We start from the raw sequence: 19,501 nt of genomic DNA, 5'->3' as shown, positions 1-19,501 counted from the left end.
CCTAGCGTGAGTACTCTGACTTTGTGAAGAACAAGGTCACCGGTCTTGTACTCCCTTCTTCGGACTTTAGAGTCATAGTACTTAGCCATTCTTTACTGTTATGCTGCCATCTTGAGGTATGCTTAGTTACGTGCTTCTTCTACTAGGTCAAGCTCTGTGTGGAGGTCTTCGTTGTTCTACTCCTCGTCATAGAACTCAGTCTAGAGAGTTGGCGAGCCTATTTCCAAGGAGATCATGGCTTCAGCCCCATAGGCTAGGCCGAAGGGCATCTCTCTAGTTGTTATCTGTGGTGTAGTTCTATACTTCCAAAGGATGCTAAGCAGTTCCTTGACCAACCTTCCCTTGGCCTGGTCAAGTCTGATTTTCCGGCCGTGTAGTAGGGTTTAGTTGGTCACTTCGGTTTGTCCATTGCTCTAAGGTCGATTTACAGCTGTAGTCCGATGGTCGATCTTCATATCGATGTTGAATGCTTCAAACTTCTGGTCAGTGAACTGTGCACCATTGTCAATGACAAGAAGCCTAGGTATGCCGCATAGGTAGACAATACCTTGCCAGAAAAAATTCCAGACATTTTGTACGGTAATGCATGCTAAGGCCTTGGCTTCCACTCACTTGGTGAAGTAGTCCACTGCAACTAAAAGAAACTTTCTTTGCCTAACCATGGTAGGGAAGGGAACAAGGATGTCCATTCCCTATTGTGCGAAGGGCCAAGGGATGGTGATCGGCTTCAGGGGGACCGTAGGCTGGTGATGAAGGTTGAAGTGCCTCTCACAGTAGTCACACTTTCTGACAAGCTGGGCTGCATCCTGCTTCATGGTCAACCAGAAATAACCTTGTCGGAGTGCCTTGTGAGCCAGAGTTCAAATGCCATGGTGGTCTCCGCAGATACCTACATGTGTCTCCTGTGGACATAGTTAGCATCGGAAGGGGGGAGACACCTCAAGTAGGGGAGAGTATGTGACTGGCGGTAGAGCTATCCCTGGATAAGGCAGTACCGGGCCAACCTCTATGCAAGTCTCTTGGCTTCTGCTCGGTCTTCTGGTAGTGTACCATCTTGTAAGTACTTTACTATGGGATCCATCCAAGATGAGCATTGCTGAACGGGGAGGATGAGGAGTGCCATTGGTGCTATATTAGGCTGGGCCAATGTGTTTATCTGTTCGGTTGGGTCAAGGTCGGTCAATGGCGAGCTAGCTAGCTTTGAAAGTGTGTCATCTCAGATGTTTTCGGCTTAGGGGATTTTCTGAATAACTAAGTGTTTGAGTCATTGGATGAGCTCTTGCACCTTTTGTAGGAAGCTTGTTATGGTTGGGGTCTGAGTCTCGAACTGATGTGGATCAGATTTACCACCAATTGGGAGTCACTGAAGGATTTGATGCATTGAGCACCGAAGTCTAGGGCAAGTAGAAGTCCAGCGATCAGATCTTTGTACTAAACTTCGTTGTTGGATAAACCATCTAGTACAATGTTGTTTGGGCTGAGGAAGATGAGACCGGCCTTGCTACCTTGCTTGTTGGATGAATCGTCAACATTGAGAGTCCATATCTGTGGTGTTGGGGTTGGGTCCTGTGTTGTGAATGTGCACTCTGCGAGGAAGTTGGCCAGGGTTTGGGCCTTGATGGCAGGCCAAGGTGCATAGTAAATGTCGAACTCGCTTAGCTCTACAATCTACTTGATTAGGCGGCCAAATCCTTTCGGATGCTATGGGATTGGAAGTATACACTAAGCTTTTTTGTCGAGGTGACTAGGGCTAGGGCTGCCTTCTCTAGGTTTGTGTACCGAGTTTTTGCACCGTTGAGAACTTTGCTGATGTAGTAGATCGGCCTTTGTACCCAGTTTTCCTCCTTGACCAGTACCGAGATCACCACCTCGTCTCCGGTTGAGAAGTAGAGCAACAACTCATTCCTAGGGCTCGGCTTTGTTAGGAGAGGTGGCATGCTTAGGTATCTTTTTAGCTCTTGAAAGGATTGTTCACATTCTTTAGTCCACTAGAATTCTTTCATTCTTTTTAGGGCCTTGAAGAAGCGTAGGCATCGATTTGCAGACTTGGACATGAACCTGCTAAGGGCAGCTACCCATTTTGTGAGGCGTTGCACTTTGTTATAGGTTCGGGGCAATTGCATGTCGATGAGGGCCTGAATCTTCTTTGGATTGGCTTTAATTCCTCACTATGTAACCATGAACCCCAAGAATTTATTCTATACTTCCTGAGGGTGCCGAAGACTTCTTTGAGGTCGGCTAGGTGGTGCTCAGCCTTCTTGCTCTTCACCGGTATGTCATTGATGTATGCTTCATCGTTGTAGCCAAGCTGATCCTTGAACACCTTGTTCACCGGTCGCTAATAGGTAGCACTGGTGTTCTTGAGGCTGAACGACATCACCTTATAGAAGTATAGTCCACGGTCAATGATAAAGGTGGTTTTCTCCTGGTCATCGAGATGCATCTGGATTCGATTGTAGCCTTAGAACGCATCCTTGAAACTCAGGAGGTCATGCCCTACCATTGCGTCGATGAGTCAGTCGATCCTCAGCAGGGGGAAGTTGTCTTTGGGGCAAGCCTTGTTCAGGTCTGTGAAGTCAATTTAGATTCTCCACTTCCCATTAGCCTTCTTCACCATCACCATGTTAGCCATCCAGTCTGGGAACCTTACTTCCCGAATAAAGCCGATGTTGAGTAGCTTATGGACCTCCTTGTTGATTATCTGCCACTGTTCTGCTACGAAGCTCCCCTTCTTCTACTTGATGGGTTGGCAACATGGGTCAGCGTTCAGGCGGTGGGTGATGACTTTGGGGTCGATCCCTGGCATGTCCGTCACCAACCAAGCAAACACATTAGCATGGTCCCTTAGCAACTAGATGTGGTCCTCCCGAAGGTGATCATCCAAGAGAGATCCGATCTGGACCGTCTTTTCGGGGTCTTCTTCAGAGAGCGGTACTTGGATGTGGTCTTCAACAGGCTAGCCGTGCTACGTCTTCAATTTGTCCAAGAGATCGATTCTCTTCGTCATTAGGGTTTCTGTGGTCAGGCGCTTTCCTCAGCAAGACGTTAGGTAGCATTGTCGTGCTACCCTCTAGTCTCCACGCGCCACTCCCACTTCGTATGGGGTCAAAAATTTCATGGCAAGATGAAATGTGGAGATAGAGGCCCATAGAGCATTCAAGGTCGGCAGACCGAGGATGGCATTGTAGGATGAAAGACAACAGATGATGATGAAGTCCACTATTTCCATAGAGGTTATCTCACCATCTCCGATCAGCAAGGGTAGTGAGATCTTCCCCATGGAAATGATAGACTCCCTGGAGAAACCCATCAAGGGAGTGTTAAATGGAGTGAGGAGGTCGTTGTTGATGCTGAGCTGTTCAAGTGCATCTTCTAATAAGATGTCAATTGAGTTCCTTGTGTCTACTAAGATGTGCCGAACTTCGGAGTTGGCTATCTCGGATGTGATCACCAGGGGCGTCGTCATGCGGAGTTTGGACCCCCCTGAGATCGTGCGGGGTTCTCCGACTTCTCCCATTATTTTTAAAATTTATTTTCCATTATCTCAACAATTCATTTAATTTGTGGGTTATTTCTTCTTCCTTCTCATGTGTGAGAAAATGCCTATTCAAATGGCCAGTACCACTTTTCTACAATAGCTAAAGTCTTTTCTACATTTTAGGCAAACTACTCTTTTCCCCTTCTCCTCAACATCCTCTGTTTTAAATATTTTCCAAATCGAGCTACTAAAGTTGGGGTTTTGGGAAGAGCCGACCATTTTTTTTTAAATCCTAAAATAATAAAATTAATTTAATTGGACTTACCCTGGCTTGCCGGTTCAGAATCCCAACTTGATTTCAATGGTTAAAGCCTTTCAACGTCCAAGGCTCCAAGCCTTCCAAATTGCTAACTTGGTGAATCAAACAATCAGCCAATCAGACTATCAGAGTATCAAAGTTCACTCAAATTGTAGAGAATGTATGAGAGAGACCGAGAGAGGGAAGATTTTAAGAGAATAAGAGAATTATTGAATGTTGATTGTTGATTGTTGAATTGGTGTGATGAGAAGAATGGTGTAGGATAGGGCTATTTATAGGAATTGAAAATAACTCAATTGCCCAAAATACCCTAAAAACTAACTATTTAGTAGTTGTTGGGAGGGGTATTTTGGTCCTTATGAAGTTATTTATAACTTTACCCAAAAAGCCCCTTAAACTAGTTGTTATATAGCTATTGGGGGGCATTTGCATCATTCTTCTCCCCTCCATAAGCAAAATACATAACTACCCCCCTATAAAACCCCCCAAAAAGCTAAAACTAGCCATTGGGGGGACTTAGGGCTTGGGGGGGGGGGGCAATAGCTAGTTTTCAGATGGGCCGAGCACAGCCCGCTACGGGCCCTGCGAGCCGTGCTATGCCCACCCATGATGGGCTGGGTCATGCCGGCATGCAGGCTACGGGCGACACGATATGAATCGTGCTAGCCCGTGGAGTATGAACCCCTGACCCAGCATGGCATGGACCATCATGCCAAGCCGGGCTGGGTCGGTCCAATTTCATGTCGGGCTGCAAGTGACTCGGCGCGATTTACACCTCTAGTCAAGTTCCGTCTTTCTCTACCTTTTCTTTCAACCCATATAAAGCTACAATTTAGGCTACACGACTGGTAGATAGTTGATGCTTTACGAGATTATTTGTCATTTGACTTTCAGATGGTTAACCTCTTCTCAGTTATTCTCTCGATTGATCACGAAGTAGTTCATAATACTTTGGTTCATGAGTATGCAACATAGGCAGTGTTCGAAACCGTCTAAATCTTGTGGACGAGACTGTTCCATGGGATTTGGTCACACCCAATATAGCATAAACAAGTCTCGTCCACACCCCCAATTTCTCATCCACGGTAAAATCTCATGGTTGGGGACCGTCCACAATTGATTTTTATCCCCTACTTCACACTTTCCCTGAAAGGCTACCCTATTGTTTGTTTCACATTTTAATATTTTTGTCAATGAAATATTAATTATTTTACTTAATATTTTAATTTTTTTAAATTTTAGTGTTTTATCAAAAAAATTATATTTTAAGCATTTAAAATATACTTTTTCAAATTTTAATTATTTTACTATTATTTTTATAAAAAAAATTAATATTCATTGGTTAATATTAATTAATTGATGTATTTTTCAATATATTTATCATATAAAATGCAAAAATTAGATATTTATGATTAAATGTACAGATCAAGGTTTTCGAACCGCCGTTGACCTGGATGGCAGATTATTCAGCCTAGGAGTCATCCAAGCAAGTGGTTCCGTTTTACCCCAAACCAGGTTTTTGGCCATAAACCATTGATAAAGTCAACAACCCATTGACCTGAGCAGTTAAACTGTTGACCCGTTCAATGGTTGCTTACCATTTTTATTTTTAATTTGTTTGTCAGAATGAGCCATCCGTTCGAATTGGACAGTCAGACCGTCGACCTAGAAACCGGTGGCCAGAATAGTTCCATTTCCGGGTCGATTTTTAAAATGTTGGTGTAGATCATTCATAAATGTATATGAGATACATGGAATCAAAAAGTGTGCTGTGGACAAGTCCACACCATGGCTAGAGAACGGTGTAGACTGGTCTAGTCCACACAATTTGTCCACAGTTTAGAACAGCTGTGGACTGTGGTGTAGTTTGAATTAGTCCTACCATAGGGTGTGATGTGGACAAGTCCACACCCACCAATTTCTCATCCACACTATAGAGCACCGCTACAGTGCTTTTATCACATACTTTTATTTATATTTATTAAGGGAGAGAAGGAGAGAAACAGCTAGCACAACTTATTGAGACAGAATGCTCTGCTCATTTCTGAAGAAATTCCCTGGATCGACCTTGCTCTTCACATATACTAATCTGTTGAAGTTGTTCTTGAAATACTTTCGACCCCAGATGCTAGCTTGTGCGTAGCTTGTATTGCCTTTGTTGTTTGTTCCAATGTCAAGATCTCTGTAGTTGACATATGCTTCTCTTGGGAACTTGGAGACATAAGGAGTCATGTATTTGTACAGCTCTCTGATCCAATTGATGTGCCTCTTGGTTTCTTCATCATGAGTCCCATTTTGTTGCCAGTACACAAGGTACTGGATTTTGTATATGTTCCCTTTTCTGTGTGGGAATGGAGTTGCAGATTCTGATATCTCACTCATCCTTCCTCCATAGGGATTTAGCTCCATTATAGGTGTCTCCACTTGAAGAAACCTTTTCCATATTCCTTCAAACGCAGATTCAGGAATTGGTTGTTTAACATAGTCGGATTTCATCTTGTAGGTGCTCTTGCTCTGAATACTCCTGTTGAATAAGACATCAACGGTACTATCTGGGAACCCACCAAGATTCTTCACTGCACCGATCCGACTCATTGCAGTACAGTCCTCTCGTTTCAAACCCAACTCTGGGAAGCTCTCGTTCATCAGAGGGAGGAGTGTGTCAATAGTACCAAGGAACATGGAGCTGAATGTAACTTTTACTGTTTTACCACCTGAACTGGTGTTTTTGAGCTCCAGATTGGCTCGAATGAATACATCTTCTTGAAGCTTATCTGCAATGTATTGACACCTGTGGATGAGCTTCGTTGCTCCTTCTTCTATTGTCTTGGACGGATTGAAAATAGTTACAACTGGTGGGACTGGAACCAATTTCACTTTCCATCGTAGAATGATTCCAAAGCTTGCTGCACCACCTCCTCTGATGGCCCAGAATAGATCTTCTCCCATGGTTTCTCTGTTGAGGATTTGGCCATTTTTATCAACCATTTGTGCATCAATGACTTGATCAGCTCCAAGGCCATATTTTCTGAGCATGTAACCATACCCACCACCGCCGAGGAAGCCGGAAACGCCTACAGTGTGGCAAACCCCACCTGGGAAGCCATGGACGTTACTCTTCTCTGCAATTCGGTAATAAAGTTCACCCAAGGTCGCACCAGCCTTAACCCATGCACTGCTGTCTTCTATGTCTACAGTGATGGTTTTCAGATTGGACATGTCAACAATGAGGAATGGGACTTCAGCCCTATATGAAAGGCCCTCGTAATCATGGCCTCCGCCCCTTATTCTGATCTCCAACCCATTCTCTTTTGCACAGATAACAGCGGTTTGGACGTGGGATTCGTTCAAAGGAGTAATGATAAAGAGAGGTTTTGGAGTGTCAGACTGGAGGAACCTGAGGTTTTGTATAGTAGAGGTGTAGATGGATTGATATGAGGAGTTATTGGAGGAATAAACCAGAGCAGAGATTGGAGAGGAAGGATTAGAACGAAGGGAGAGGCATTGAAGAAAGGTCTCCTCCACTGAGGCAGAGGGTGCCCATGAAACCAACACAAAGGATTGAAAGCAAGGAAAGTAGTGCAGAAGTTGATGAACTCCCCATGGTTTATTTTGGTTTTGCTCTTTACTTGTGTTTTGTGTATAGGAAAGGCATTGAAGAAATCTCTCCTCCACTGAGACTGAAGTTACCCATAGAACCAACAGAAGGATTGATAGTAGGCAAAGTATTGCAGATGAATTTCCCACATTTTTTTTTTTTTTTTGTGCTTTCTTCGTCCTCCTCTTTATGTGGGTCTTCTTGATCATCAAACGAGTTCGGCTTCAGTCAGGGCAAAGCTCGTTCGAGCAGCATTTACTGCCTTGAGAATATCTCCTCAATCTAAGGTTGCAAAAGGGTGTTAGAACAATATTCTCAGTTCATGTGTACCATCAATTGAATGACTTTAGTAGCAATGGTGTGTAAGTGTGGAAAAATGTCCTTAATTTTTAACTTTATCTCCTATTTTTTTTGGCTTCCATATACATATATTGATAAAGAGATGAGGATACACATTTCTCATTCGCTTTGGAGTTTTCTATTTTCATGCCACTGTCAACCCAACTTTTTATATGGTTATCATCTTCCCACCACGTTTCGTTAGTTGAAAAGCATTCTTAACTCCCACTTCTTGAATCGTTTATTCTCTTTTTCTCAGTTGCATTCTTTCAAAAAACTTTCTTAGTTGGTACTTGGCAGAGAAAGTTTTCTTCCTTCTTATACTAAGTTTTTTATCTATTAGTATTGTTTAGTTTGAGACAAAGTTGTTTTTATTATTTGATACAGTCCGATCTGAGATATTCCAAACTAAGGCACAATCAGATAATCCTACCAATTGGATGAGGTTGAGGTAGAAGGATGAAACCACACACTGAGATATGCAACCAGGAGAAAGTTTAGAGGCCCGAAGAGTTATTCCCCGGTTAGGTACTCCAACACTCAATTTAGTTCGATAGAGAGAGGTGGCCAGGCCGAGCAGGTTGAAATAATGCTGGTTCGGAAAAAAGAGATAGTGTAGAGAGATATTCAAGGAGAATTCTTCTAAAAAGGTCCCTTATGTCAAGTGAGGAATACCTATTTATAGTTAGGTGTCCGTGTCCTAGATGGATAGGGCTTCTATGGTTGTCGAGATGAGGTCGTCTAACAAGGCCTTCAAGAGGTTTCCTCTTCTATGTCGGAGTCCCCTTCCTTGTCCGTGCAGGACATTCCTTCTTAGTCGTGCTCTTCCGTTACATGTAGTGTCGATGTGGCTAGAGAGAGGGGACGACCGTAGAGGTTGCCATGTGGCATCCTTGGCCAGCTCAACAATCACCCAAACACCACTCCCCTAGTTCCGAAGTTGAGGAGTGTAATGCTCAGTCGCGACTAGGCATAGAAGAGCTTTACAATCATTGAGTTGATTGAGGAACTTTAATTTCTTCAAGTTGACTGGCCCAGAGTTAGGCCGGTTTGTTGGACGGATTGGCTGGTTCAACACTCGTGCCATTTTCCAGGCAGGTCAACAGATGCATTGTTTCATCTTCTTGTGGTCATGCGCATGCGAAGGGCAACATCGAATCGGTGACGTTGATCTAGTTTGATCTAAACTATTGGTTGCCTTTATAAAAAGGGGGTAGGCGAGCCATTTCACTTTGTCATTTGAGAAGAATCTGTGCCTTGGAATTTGACTTAAGTTCCTTGATTGATATCTCAGGTGTCCTGAACTTCTTTCACTACAAGAAAATGATTTTTTAGCGGTAGTTTTTTGCATGGCTATTTATCGACTACCTTGGAAATATTGATTTTTAGCGGCAGTCGATTAAAACTGCCACTAGAGACCAAATGACTGCCGCTAAAAAAAGGCATGAGTAATTTCCTCCCTCGTGCCTCTTCCCGCCTTCTCTCTCTCTCTCAGTCGTCCCTCTCTCGCTCAATCGCTCTCTCCTTCTCTTGGTCTCCCTCTCTCACTCAGTCGTCCCTCTCTTCTCACTCTCGCTCTCGCTCAGTCGTCTCTCTCTCTCTTGTGCTCGTGCTCTCTATCTCTATCTCTCACACACATTCGCACATCAGCAAATCTCTCTAACCTTTTTGTGATTGATGATATACTGTCTCTTTTTCTCTATTTGTTAGGGTTTTGTCAATCTGAAGACTGAATGAAGAACGTGAAAGTGATGATGAGACAATCCGTGTCATTTTTCATGGTATTCCAATTTAGTTGAAATCTACTCTGATTTTGACCGTTATCTAATTAAAATTATAGACTAAAAAAGCATTAAGGATGAACTCACCGCTTGCATTTCCCGAGCATATCTACTAGTCATCTCTGTAAATTGCGACAAAACCTGTAATACCTCAAATCATAATGAACTAAGAAAGAACAAAAGGAAAAATACTTGTTTATTCAAGGGAGTAATAAATGAACAGAAAGTGATCCAAACCTGGAATTTGGGCTTCTACAGCTCAGAGTTTCTCCTTTTCCTCTCAAAATGGTGCAGCACAAATAACTTCTATAGTATAGCTTGCACTTATGAAAAAATTGTCACCTGAAATTATGTAATATAACACAGATAAACAGTGGGTTAACATCAATGTGCATAAACAAGAAAATGTTAAACCTAACTGGCTTGTAACTCAGTTATTTCACATGGCTGGAATCCATACAATTTTTTAAAGAAGGCTGCATCAGGATCTTTGGCAGCTGCCATTTAGAGTCACAAAAATTTGCAGCACAAAATGAGGAATAAAGATGAAAGTTTTGTTTGTAAAGTAAGAACTTGCTGGTAAAACTATTTGGAATGTCATTTACTCAACAAGTTGACTGTTTGATCCAACCGGTAAACAGGAAAACCAAGAAAGTACATCCCAACAGACGTAACTTTTCCTGTTTTTGCACTATCCTCCTATGCCAAGCAGAAATTAGGGTAGTTATACAAGCTGTCCAAGCAAATACATTTTTGAAATATGCACACTAAATGGATTAAATAGACCAGCTAAATTGCAACTAACACAGAGATGACATGTCATATACATGAGGCAGCATGGATATGTAGTATGTACATTAAAATTGTTGTTTAAGTTTGCGAAAATATTAACAGAAATTTTGGATCCTTAAAAACTTGGACTAGTACGTATGATAAATAATCTAAAAACCTTCTAAGATCAAAAATTTCAAGCACCAAGATAAACTTGTCATGGAAGTGCTGAAAAAGTGCAACAAATCCCGGTATATACCTGAAACTAGTATGAGTAGGTGGATGGAATTGCCTCGTTTCAATTAGGCTATGTTTGGTTTGAAAGAAAAGGTAGGGAAAGGAAAGGAAAGGTAAAAATAGGAAAATCTATACAAGTTTTGTAAATGTTTCTTTACCTTTCCTTTCCTTTCCTTACTTTTTCCTTTCAAAACAAACACAGCCTTATTGTTGCTTGAAATGGGATCCAAATTTGAAGTAGAAGGGACACTTTCAGTTTTCTGTTTTGAAATGATTTCACTGTTCTGAAAATTTAATGATTTAACAAGGGCAAAGGAGATTTTTTTTAATGATTCCATTGGATATAGGTAAGACAGGGGAGGGTTAAGTCTTTTACCCTCTTATGTTGGCCCAAGTAGATAGTGGTGGCAATTGGGCGGATTGGGTTGGGTTTGGTTTGGGTTTAGCTTCAACCCAATCCATCTAACCTGCCAATCCATTAATGACCCAGTTATATAAAATGGGTTGGCTTCAACCCAAACCCGCTTTGACACAATCCAACACCCAATCCCATTAAACTTATATTTATGTACTTAAAATAAAAAAACTTACTCACACTTAACAAATAAGTTGGTCATAGCTTGATGGTAATAGTAGTTGTTATTTACATAAGTGGTCAATGTTCAAATCACATTGCATGCATGTTATTTTTACACAAGCAACAAAGTCATTTGACTATGTTCGGGTTTCATGTTTGACCAAACCAATTAGATTCAACCGGTCAGACCAACTTGGACTATCTAATTGGATTGTCTTCAAGTTAATCACATCAAGAGTGGTCGAAACGTTTGGATTCAGATCAGTCCAATCAGACCAAATCGGACCAGTTCAGTCAATGGTGGATTGACTTGGACTAGCTGATATCAAGTTTGTGCACGGGTTTGGGAACAAATCGATCGACTGGCCCGAAGCGGGTCAATGGAAGTAAATTGGACCAGTTTGGATTTGGGTCAAATTGTACAAATACGAGTTCAATCGGATGATCCAACTTGGGTCAAAGCAAGCTGGTGGATTTTGGGTCAGGCCGGACTAGGGTCCGGGTCGTACCATCCTGTCCTACCCATTTTCAGGTTCAGGTTGACCTGGATCGACCTGTCCTAGGTCGGGTAGTGTTTGGACTGGGCTAACCAACCCAAACCAACCGAACCGAGGTGATCGGGTCTATTCATATTTAGACCAAGTTAAGCTGCTTTGGGCTCGGGTCAAGTTGATTTGGATTTATGTTGATTTTGGTAAAGTGTGCTGATTCAAGGCAAAACTAATTTTAGTCAATAATTACTAGAAAATTAATGCATTAATTATAAATTATTTCATTCAAATTAAGAAAAATAAAAAAAAAAAGGCTAAGGAATTAATACTTATATCTTTAGTGGTTAACCCAAGGGTTATCCACAACCCAACCTGACCCGATCCATTTAAATTGACCCAATGGGTGATCAATCCATTTCCAACCCGCCAAGTAAATGGGTGGGTTAGGTGGGTTACATACTAGGTGGGTTGGGTGGGTTCAGTTAGGGGTGAGCACTATTCAGTTAAAGCTGAAAAACCGAACTAAAAATTTTAGTTTTGGTTTTTTCAATTCAATTTTTCGAGTTTTGGTTAAATCGATTTAATTAATTCAATTTTTGTCTAATTCGTTTTTGGTTTAGGTTTTTAGAATTAGAATTTTGGTTAACCAAATTAACTGAACTTTTTATTATTATATGTAATATATAATATGTAACATATAATATATAATATATTATATATTTATATATTAATATATAATATACTAAAATTTGATTTCATAATATATATTTTATAATATACAATATATTATATGTTATAATATATGTAATAGAGTACATATTATTAAAATTCAGTTTTAACCGAAATAACAAAAAATTTTTGTTTCGGTTATTTCAGTTTTTCTAAATTTTGGTTAATTTTTTTATACTTTTCAGATCGGCTTTTAAAATTTTGATTTATTTGGTTCAGATTTTAACCAAATAAACCAAATGCTCACCCCTAGGTTCAGCGGGTTTGGTGAAAAATTGCCACCCGTACAGGTAGGTGATGTTTGTTGTTGATCCAGGCCTTTGTTGAGTTTTGAGCTTGTTTATCTTGTAGAGTGTTGTGGTTGGGTTTTTTCTGCTCTTCAGATGTGTTTGTTTCTATTCTGCAGCCCATCACTTGTGGGCCTGGGGCAGCAACCCTTGAGGGACCCATGATTAAGTTTCTCCTAATCCCATTTTTTCTTCTACTTGCTTCTTGTATTTGTGGCCACATCACCCTGATTCTATGGTGACAATGGATTCATGGTGCGTTCAGGGATATTAAGTCTCTCAAAAGTGAGGAAAATATAGATCTGGATATTCAAATATCCAATAGATAGCTGAATAGTTCATTGTATTCAGGATGACTTCAAATGTAATAATTAATTCTATTCAACCCGCCCGCGACTCGTGTGTCAGCATGGCCCCGACCCAGCATGGCCTACGGCTTCGCTCATATCTATTATATCTTATATATTTATAGAATATTATATAAATTATAATTATATAATAATATATAGTATATAATATATTAATAAAATAAATAATTTTTTAAATTTTATTATACAAATTTATTTAATTATTGTATACATTAAAATTCATATAAAATTAAAATTTTAAGTTTTTTGTCAAATGTTTTAAATAAATAGCTTTGGCCCAATGCATGGCCCGACTTATCTTAAGGCTTGGCCATGGGCCAGCCCAGTCCACGGCATGGCACAACACAACACGGGCTTGGGCCATGGGCCATGCTGGGCCAACCCCCAATTTATCCAATGGGAGGGCGGTACGGTCAAGCACAACCTGCACTTTGATCGGGCTGCCCACCGGTTGTTATACACTTCCACTAGTAGTTTCTGCACCAGTATCAGATTTCTTGCATGAACTACGACTTCAAGAAACATCACTATCACATTAGTCTCGAACTCCTTGTAAACCGATACTGTTCACATCACCATAATGTCGAAAGTAATGTTCTCCAGCAATTGTAGTAATTAGGAAAAAATGTAGGTCTTAACACAGAGAGAGAAAGAGAGAGAGAATCGTGGAAAACGGGAGGAGTATACAAATAAAAAAGAAAGCAACCTTATGAGGATGCCTGTTGATGCCCATGACCCAACACACCCAATCCTTTAAAAATATTTTTATTGGGTTGACCCACTCGCTAAAGACCCAGGATTAACAAATACAACCCAATCTGCTAATAAATGTGTGGATTGGGCGGGTTAAGTTGTAAATTGCCACCCCTGAAGGCAGGTCGCATGACCAGGTTAAGAGCTATAAGTTGTCGTTTGATTCACAGGTGTTGTAAGCCACAAGACACATTGTCTATTCATTTCCTATTTCCTTTTTCCTTTGGGGAGGAAAATCTTCATCAGGATTCCATTGATCTTATGATATTTCTAGTTTCCTTACCTAGGAAAAGGAAAAAAAAAAAAAGCAAGAGTTGATTCAACACCATGTCCGAGCTAGTAGGTAGTACCATAAAGAATTGTAAGTTAGAATGAACTTGAATAAAGAAAACTAGGCCTGTCATCCTAGCCATGGCTTTGAAAACGTCGTTGACTCGGATGGTCAGACCGTTCAGTTCGGGAACTGTTCAGGCAATCAGTTTCGTTTTATCTCAAATCCAATTTTTAGTAAAAAATCATTGAAAAAGTCAATAATCCATGGACAGTCAAACTGTTGATCCATTCGATGAGTTTTGACTGTTTTTTATTTTAATTCATTTTTTAATTTATTTATCAGAACAGACCATCTATTCAAACTAGACGATCAGACCATTAACCCAAAAACCGATGGCCAAAACAGTTCCATTTCCAAATCATTTTTTAAAACCTTAATCCTAACTACTTTCTCAACTAACCAAAGAAAACAGGAGGGCTGAACTGCTAGTAGGCATGAGCTCGTGTAGATACTAGAGCTGTTGATTCATAGGTTGGTAAAGGTTTATCCAAATAAGCTCGTGCAGATACTGAGCCAAATAAGAATTAAGAGGTTTGTGACTTGGATGTGTAGTATGTACATTAAAATTGTGGTTTAAGTTCCCGAGAATAAAATGAAACCAAAAGGTGTAATAACTTTTGGATTTTTAAGAATATTAACAAAAATTTTTTAATATCATGCTCAAAACCTAAGTTACAATCTTGGACTAGGATTCATGTTCAAAGCTTTAAGTTCCCGAGAGAAACTAGGTTTCGGTGTTTGCAACTTGTAGTACTTGGAATCCCATTCTTTTGTCGGAGCCCATATGAAGCCCAAGCAATATCTAAGCTCGCTACCCCATCCCTCTTCTTCTTTCTCTTTTATTTGTACTTTGAAGAGAGGTCACACCTTGTTATTCTTTTTGGGGTTCTGTAATTTACTTGGATCGACTTGCCATATGTGTGGCATGGATCAGTGGTATTATAAATTTTACTCATAAAATTTGTGGCTTTCCATGTTGTAGCTCTGATGAAGGATGATTTGACCCAATCCCTTGATACGACGATATGTGGACATGACTTAGCACGAGCATCAGCTCAGCACCACAGCTTGACCGCGACTAAGTGATGTGAATAAAAATTATCATATTTTTATCCCTAAATATTCATTCTTTTACACTTAATTAACATTTAATTGGACTCATTACTCTTGTATTTCGATTCAGGGCAAGCAAGAAGGCGACGAGGAAAACAAGGCTAATTGGATGATTTTGCCCAGTTTTGGCATCATTCAGTAATATTGCCATAACTCTCACATACGAACTCTGATTAGGATGATTCAAAATGCACCGGAAAGATAAGGGAGAACTCCACAACTTTTATGTTTTGGGTGTTGATAGATTCGGTATTCATCGAGATCAAAATCGGGCCCAAAGTCGAAGCGAATTCGTAGTAAAGCCCAACTCACAGCTGGAGCCCAATTCGCAAAAAAGCCTTGTAACTGCCCAATTTATTAAAGAAGCCCAACTCGAATTCGAGAATAAAGAGTCCTATCAAATTTGAATTTTAAATGTAATTCTAGAAAGTTAAAGAAGATTGAGATCATTAGATAAATGAGAAGATAGGATAGGATAGGATCAATTTAGAACTAACTTGGATTATCCATTCTAGAGATAACTCCAAGTAGTTGTAACTCAGCCCCTCCCCTAAACTATATCAAGGGTTGGGCATACCAGCTTGTGGCATGAATCAATCAATCAATGAATCACTCACTCAATCAATCAATTACTAAAGTTCCCTCTGAAGTAATCAAGAAGATCATCAAGAAAATTTCAAGGAGATTAGCAAACGAAGAAAGATTCAAGAAGGAGGTGGCAGCAAGAAGAAGAGAAGATCTCAGCTCTTAGGGCGAAATCATGAGTTCTTTCTTTCCTCTTGTTTATTTTATTTCCTTTATCATGAACTGAATTATTTATAGCTAGAGCTGTGGAAAGCCTAATCATGATAATGAATATATTTTTATGATTCATCCAAGATCGTGATTTCCATATAGTCTATGAATTATTTGCTTAATGCTATTAGGAGTGGCCATCTCTTAATTGATTAGGTTTATATGAATAAATCGGGAGAAGAATTCATATATTAGACCACATAATTCATTGTGTGAATTGAATGGTATATAGGGATATATACACATGATTCATCTGAATGTATGAGTTTTTCTTGCACTTAATGCATTTTTATCTTGAGAACTCTAGTTGAGGGATCAATGGGTTACTTGATAGAAGTAGGTTTAATATATCTTGGGAAAGAATATTAAATAAAATTGAGAAAACTTCAGCTTATGGGAATGATAAATTATCTTGGTTAATCGCATCCATTAATATTCATTGGAATGGTTAGGTGGACCAATGGTCCTAGTGATTTCAATTAATCATTGCATATTCAGTTATTGATTGCCTTTGCTTTTATTTTCTTTTTCTATTTTTAATTTTCAGTAGTTCTTACTGTTGGATCAGAATTTCGACTGTCCAAATAATTAAGGAAGGTTGTAGTTCTAATACTTATTTTATTAAATCCTCATGGGAACGATATTTTTATACTACTTGATAGCTAGTGCACTTGCTAGGGTTATAATCATAGCTATCAAGTTTTTGGTGCCATTGTCGGGGATTTAATCCTAAAATATTATTAGAACTTGTTAATTTGGATTTTTATTTCTGTTTTTATTCTTCTTATTTTATTTGTTCAAATTCTTGCTTTGTTTAGATTTACTAGTGCATGACACGCACTAGAAGAGAAGGACTAGCAGAATTCGATCCTGAAATTGAGAGAACCCTTCGCTTATTGCAAAGAGCCAACAGAGGTAAAGCGAGAGAGGAGGCTGAAATTGGCGAACCAACAGTAGAAATTGAGGAATATATGGCAAAAGCAAATCCCACCCTTTTGGACTATGCTTGTCCAACAATTGATGGGGCTACTTCCAACATTTGCAAGCCCACAATTCAGGCCAATAATTTCGAAATCAAGCCTGCAATTATCCAAATGATTAAGACAAGTATTCAATTTAGTGGGTTGCCAAGTGATGATCCTAATGCACATATTGTTAATTTCTAGAAATATGCGATACATTTAAACATAATGGAGCTGGCGATGGTGCTATTAGGCTTAGACTATTCCCATTTTCATTGTGAGATAGAGCTAAAGATTGGCTTAACTCACTCCCTGCAGGAAGCATCACCACTTGGAATGACTTGATCCAAAAATTCTTGGCTAAGTATTTTCCACCCTCTAAAACAGCAAAACTAATTAATGATATCACTACTTTTACTCAATTACAGAGGGGATCTTTGTATGAAGCATGGGAACGATTCAAGGAGATGCTTAGGATGTGTCCTCACCATGAGATACCAACTTGGCATCAAATCCAAACTTTTTATAATGGTATTACCCCTATAATCGTTCTATTATTGATGCAGCTGTAGGTGGCACAATCATGAGGAAAACGCCAGAGGAAGCTTATGACCTAGTGGACGAAATGGTGTCAAACAACTACCAATGGAATAATGACTGAACTTATCAAAGGGGAGTACACCATATCGATTCTTTTGCTGCTTTCTCTGCTCAACTTGCTAGTCTGAATAAGAAATTAGATACTCTTAATGTTGCAGCAAAAAATACATCATCTAGCAATCCATGTGATTTCTGTGGCCAATTAGGACATATTAATTCTGACTGTCCATTAGGTAATCCTTTTGCATCACCTGAAAGTGCTAATTTTATTTCTCATGGTGGCAAGCTGAATTTCAACCCCTATTCGAACACATACAACCCAGGGTGGAGGAGTCATCCAATTTTTTCATGGAACAACATGGGATTTCAACGACAGTCACCCCCACAAGAAAAGAAGGGTAATTAAGAAGAAATGATTTCTAAATTCATTAATGTTACTGAAGCAAAATTCCAAGAACATGAAAAGAGATTTTCTAATCAAGAGGCGTCTATTGAGAACTTAGAAGTTCAAGTGGGGCAGATTGTGAGCATGTTGTCAGAGAGAAGAGAGGGACGACTGCCTAGCAATACCGAGAAGAACCCAAGGGAGCAAGTGAATCCAATTGCTTTAAGAAGTGGGAAAACAATTGGTGAGACCCAGAATGATGACCAGAAAGCTGAAAAAGTCAATCCACACAAGGAGGTCGAAGGGAGTACACCTAAACCGAATCTAGATGCTATTAAACTTCCTCTCCCCTACCATGGAAGAGTTTTGAAAGCTAAATTGGATAAACAATTTGAGAAATTTTTAGAAGTATTTAGAAAAATACATATTAACCTCCCCCTTCTTATCTTGAACTTATTTGCTCTCGAGCTAACTCAGTGATCTAGTGCGACCTATACTCTTAGCCTCTTTCACCCTCTTCACTATTTTCTCCAGCGTTCTAACTTAAGCATCGGATTATTCCCACCGGGCAAGTCCCCTAGGAATTCTTCACCGTCTTCTTCTCAGGTGCTGTCCATTGCCAAATAGGAGCCAGTCAGCAGCTAGCTAGGAGTGCCCGAATCATGCAACATCATTTGGCATCGTCTGTGGGAACCGCTTCAAAAAGCCTTCCTCTAAGCTTCTACGGTTTCCTTTGGAGAATTCAACATTCATGGCCTCCTCTAGCAACGCTGGACGTGGTGCCAGCCAGAACGCCTCTAGGGAGTAACCGCAACTTCCCACTATCTGTATTGGACAGTTCACCGTCCCCATCTCCGTGGGTGTTGTTCCCAGTCTGAATGTGCCCCTCACAATGGCACCCACGATCACTCCACTCCCATCCACAGTTGAAGCAACCTTTTCTGAACATTTGCTTGTGCCCCCAGTGGCTAACCCGAACCAGTTGGAAGACTTAATGCAATGTATGCGAGCCATGCAAGGTCAAATGCAACAATTTCAGTAGTTCCAACTTTACCAACAACAAGTGTTGCATCAGGTCTCCCAGTACCATTACAAGCAATAGTTTCCCTCCTTGCTTCAAGCCCAGCCACCGCTTCCCCCTCGGCACCCAGCCACGAAGCAGACCAAGCCCTCCCGCCGAAGTGAACGACCTCACCGGGGAAAGGCCTCCCAGGCCCAGGATCCCGCCAAGAGCCAAGCCTCTTCCCTTGGTAGGAAGGAGAGGCCAGCCACCCCCACCTCGCAGCTTGTGGGCAGGTCAGGGGCCTCCTAGCCAACCAAAACTGCATCGCCCCAGCATTCGCAGTTCGAGCTCTCACTCGCAAAGAACCCGTTCGAGGTCCTGGCCGCAGACTACAGGCAGGGCCCTTCGGTCCAGAGCCACTACCAGCATTCTGAGCCCATCGAGCTTGGGGACACTAAAGCATCAAGCACCAATGCCGAGCTGGCAAAGCAGCAATGAAGACGTCGGCGAGCTTGCTGAACTGCTACCCGAGTCTCTCTCGAGCTTAGAGGAAAAGAGGAGGTAACCTCAGGTGCACCCCT

General features: G+C 40.7%; 1 non-coding gene and 1 pseudogene across 1 annotated transcript; both read right to left on the bottom strand.

Annotated features, from left to right (window-relative positions):
- Positions 1-5,606: 5,606 nt before the first annotated feature.
- LOC148879567 (tetrahydroberberine oxidase pseudogene) lies at positions 5,607-7,536 on the bottom strand (annotated as a pseudogene).
- Positions 7,537-17,321: 9,785 nt separating this feature from the next.
- On the bottom strand, positions 17,322-17,428 carry LOC148879566 (small nucleolar RNA R71). Its single transcript, XR_016106200.1, has one exon. It is a non-coding gene; the product is annotated as a small nucleolar RNA R71 (small nucleolar RNA).
- Positions 17,429-19,501: the final 2,073 nt, after the last annotated feature.

The sequence above is a fragment of the Nelumbo lutea genome, chromosome 1 (genome assembly GCF_056320005.1).
Source record: "Nelumbo lutea isolate HS-2025 chromosome 1, American lotus-T2T, whole genome shotgun sequence".
NCBI lineage: Eukaryota > Viridiplantae > Streptophyta > Magnoliopsida > Proteales > Nelumbonaceae > Nelumbo > Nelumbo lutea.
The sequence above is the reverse complement of the archived record's forward strand: the minus strand, read 5'-3'. Positions and strand labels throughout refer to the sequence as shown.